Below are 4915 nucleotides of genomic sequence, written 5' to 3' on the forward strand. Positions count from 1 at the left end.
AGTGGAAATTGGAGACTGTTGCTTAATTGATGGAATATTTTAGTTATACAACTTGAATGAGCTGTAGTTCAATTCAGAGTCTTATGGAGTATGAATAAGCTTTCTCAATGCTCAGGAAGTCCCCAAGGACATAAATTTTACAGAACAGTAGATAATATTTCATAAAAGGGGAAAAGATATAGAATGTTAAAACCTTAGAATATTTTAAAAGATTATCTAGCCTAACTTATTCATTGTATAGAGCTCCAGAGAGTTAAGTAAAATGATTTACCAGAAGTAAGTACTAGAACTTCCTCACATTACTCAGCTATCTTTTTAGTCCACATTAATTTATATACATAATTATTACTTAAAATATATATTAAAAGTTAAGCTGTCACCTAACTTTAATTGAATTCTGTTTAAACTAAAAGCTCTGAAAAAAGACTCCTAAAAGAGTAAAACTTATGAAGAAAACTTACTTATGATATCAGATAAAGACTATTTTTTAGTAAGTTCTAAATCAGTAAAGGATTTTTGAGATTTGGAGGATTTGTTGAACTATTATTTATTTATTTAAATTTTGTTTAAAAAATAAAATTAATAAGTCCAGTTACATCCATCCATTGTTAATGGGTATTCGGAATATTCAACATGCAGAATTTATTCCTTAACACAGGACAGTTAGGGACACCATCAATCTCATCATATTTGACCCCATGACCTCACAGTAATAACCATACAATATCCCTAAATGGAGCTTCATCTGGTGGTTCTGTGCATTGCTTTGGTCCCCTTTAAGGGAGTTTCTTTCACTAGGTGTGGTATTCACATGATTTCCTTCTCCTTAATTCTGTTTAATATTAAAATGTAGTTCACTAGCTGTATTATACTACCACTCATTGGGCATCTAAGGCCAGTGCAAGGTCAAGAAATGTAATTGGCTAATTAACATTGTTTTCTTAATGTATCACTTTTCATTCATTGGGGTTTTAAAACAGTCAAGGAAGACCCACTAACTGTCATAACATTTGAACATTCCAGAGAAAACTTAGCTACTGCCTAAATATATTTTTTAAAATGTCACCCCTAATACGATGGACATTAACTATTTCTCCATCAACAACTTCATGAAGATCGAGTCTTCATAGTGGTTTTCAATTTTTTTATGATAGACTAAGTATTCTGATAAAGAGAGCCAGATGGCAGGCCCACTTATATTCTCTAGTCTGGCTCATTCAGTTTTATAGATTTGGCTTATTCTTGGTGTTTTAGTATGTTCCAAGCTTCTAAAAATTCACCAGGGCTCTGGCAATAACAGTTCTATAATGACCTGTAATTTTGTATTGTTTTGTTATCACTTCTCACTTGGGTCATGTTGCAATTAATAGAAATTTAGAACATCTTGAGGGTGACTAGTGGTTGTAATTTTATTGTGAAGGGAAGTTCAGCCATTCCTTCAATATAGTCCTCCCTCTCCTGTGTGAGTATTATTATTGGTTCTGTATTGCTTCTGGAGATCTTGGCTAGTAGTTGGGGAAGGATAAATAGGAGGCTGCTATTTTGCATTATAAGGTTTTCAAGAAAAATGAAATGATGCTACATATATGAAAATACATTTTTGCTACAGCTATGAAAGTATAACAAATATTCTCACTGGATTGATAAGAGTACTGTATGGGATAATTTATATAAAATTATTAAAATATTTGTGGCATGGAATAAGTGCTAAATAAATAGTCAAATTTGGGACTATCTTGGTGCAAGCTCTGTGTACATTCTTATGTAAGCTTGTATAAAAGCACTGTGAGATATGAGATTAGGAGGGACTTGACAGCAGGAGTTTCACATGGCATAAGCACTTTCTTGGAACAACTGCACTGGGGCAGTATTTTCACTGGCCCCAGTTAGGAATGCTGAGTTGGTACCTGTATCACAAACAACATTCTATAAATACATGAGCATAATATACTCATATATAAACCTAAACACATCCCAAAGCATTTTTTATCTTAGTAAATGACACTGCCAACAATTAAACCGAGAAGCTAGACATGTAGAAATTATCCTAGAAAGCCCTTTCTCTCGCTTCCATTCTCAATCTGTCTATTAATTCTGTGGATTTTGTCTCCCACATATCACTGAAATGGATCTTTCCTCCATATCTCTACCACCACTGTAACCACCAAATCCCAAGACATCATTACCTTGATCAAAACTATAGTAATAACTTTCTGAAACAGCATCTCCATATCTACTTTTCTATACCCAATTCTTCTTAGCGAAGCTAGACTTTTCTTTCCAGAAATACCTGTAAAACTGTCACTCTTTTGCCTTAAAATCTTTGATAGAACTCAATTGTTTTTTGAATACAGAATAAAATTCTTAACATTGCTATAAGACCCTGCATGGTATGAACCCACTCTACCTCTCCAGCCCCATATTATATCAAGAAATGTATTTCCCTCTCTTATTAACCATAACTTTTATTTTGATTTCTCTAATATGTCATTCCTTCATCCAAGGTAAGGCCTTTGCATATGCTTTTTCCTCTGCCTGGAATGTTCTTCTACCCATTCTGATCCTAAATAATTCCTACCTGCCCTTCATATTTCAGTTCCATTATCATTTCTGTGACTTGGCAGGTTACTATTATTATATACTTTTCCGGCATGATCACACTTTATTTGATAAAATACATTATTTAGACTGCTTTTCATTATCATCTATTATTTGTCAATATCTCACACTAATTATAAACTCCCACAGCACATGTCTGTTTTGCTCACTTTTGTTTTTCTACAGTGCCTGACAATAGAAAGAGTTTAATAACTATTTGTTCAATGAATGAACATATAATTATACACAGGTATTTCACATTATATACTAAGGGTTTTCAAAAAGTTCATGAACAATGCGTATTATAAAAAATTATCAGGAATTGCCACACTATCTTCCACATGATTTAACTAATTTCCATTCCCACCAACAGCATAGAAGTGTTTCTATTTCTCTGCAGCCTCGCCAACATCTGTTGTTTCTTTACTTTTTAGTAATCTCCATTCTGACTGGCGTGAGATGGTATCTCATTGTGGTTTTGATTTCCATTTCTCTAATAATCAGTGATGTTGAGATTTTTTCATATGTTTCTTGGTCACATACAAGTCTTCTTTTCAGAAGTATCTGTACATGTCCTTTGCCCACTTTTTAATGTGTTTTTTTTTTTTCTTGTAAATTTGTTTCAGTTCCTTGTAGATTCTGGATATTAGACCTTTGTCAGATAGACAGATTGCAAAAACTTTCTCCCATTCTGTAGGTTGTCTGTTCACTCTGATGATATTTTCTTTTGCTGTGCAAAAGCTCTTTAGTTTAATTAGATCACATGTGTCATTTTTGCTTTTGTTGCAATTGCTTTTGATATTTTTGTCATAAAATCTTTGCCCATGACTATGTCCTGAATAGTATTGCCTACATTTTCTTCCAGAGCTTTTATAGTTTTGGGTTTTACATTTAAGTCTTTAGTCCATCTTAGTTCAACCATTGTGGAAGACAGTGTGGCAATTCCTCAAAGACCTAGAACAAGAAATACCATTTGACCCAGGAATCCCATTATTGAGTATATACCCAAAGGAATATATATCATTCTATTGTAAAGATACACGCACAAGTATGTTCATTGCAACACTGTTCACAATAGCAGAGACATGGAATCAACCCAAATGCCCATCAATGATAGATTGGATAAGGAAAACATCACACACATACACCATGGAATACTATACAGTCATAAAAAGGAACAAGATCTTGTCCTTTCAAGAACACGGGTGAAGCTGGAAACCATTATCCTCAACAAAGTCACACTGGAACAGAAAACCAAATACAGCGTGTTCTCACTTGTAAGTGGGAGCTGAACAATGAAAACACATGGACACAGTCAGAAGAACAATATACACTGGGTCTTGTTGGGGGATATTGGGACAGGAAGAACATCAGGAAAAATAGCTAATGCATGAGGTACTTAATACCTAGGTGATGGGTTGATAGGTTTAGCAAATTACCATGGCATATGTTTACCTATAACAAACCTACATGTCCTGCACATGTATCCCAGAACTTTAAATTAAATTAAATGTAAAAAATTCTGCATGTATTTCAAATTATTTTTGCACCAAAATAAACTCACAGTAACTTGTTATATCAAGTCTGAACAGAGTCTAGGTTGAGGCACTAACAAAGATATGGCATTAGTTGAACAAGGTCCCCTATCAGAGCAACATAAATTATGCTAAAATTGAAGCAAGAACAAATATCAAATTTATGATGAAGCTTGTGTTGAAGAATGCTAAAGTCAATGATGCTTTAATAAAAGTTTATAGGGATAGTACTCCCAAAGAAATTATCAGTTTACAAATGGGTAATTCATTTTCTAGAAGGAATGAGATGATGGTAAAGGTGAAATCTGCTGCAGCAGATCATGCATATAAATTTGTGAGGAAAAAAAAATCATATTCAGGCCCTGAATGAGGAGGACCAATGCTTAAGAGCAGAAACAATAGCTAACACCATAGACAGTTCAAGTGCTTCAGCATAAACAATTCTGACTGAAAAATTAAAGTTGAACCAGTTTCCAGTCAATGAACGCCAAAACCATTGCACCCAGATTAGCTGCAGACAAGAACAAAGCTTTCAATGGAAATTTTAAGCAAGTGGGATCAAGGTCCGGATGTATTTCTCTGAAGAATTGTTACTGGAGATGAAACATGACTTTACCAACACACTCCTGAAGACAAAGTACAATCAAAGCAATGGTTACCAAAAGGTGCAAGTGTCCCATCTATAGCAAAAGTAGGCTATTGAAGAGCAAAGATTATGGCAGCAGTTTTTTCGGATGCTCAAGGCATTTTGTTTCTTTTCATTTTGGAGGGCCAAAGGACTA

This window comes from Chlorocebus sabaeus, chromosome X (genome assembly GCF_047675955.1).
Source record: "Chlorocebus sabaeus isolate Y175 chromosome X, mChlSab1.0.hap1, whole genome shotgun sequence".
NCBI classification, from domain to species: domain Eukaryota; kingdom Metazoa; phylum Chordata; class Mammalia; order Primates; family Cercopithecidae; genus Chlorocebus; species Chlorocebus sabaeus.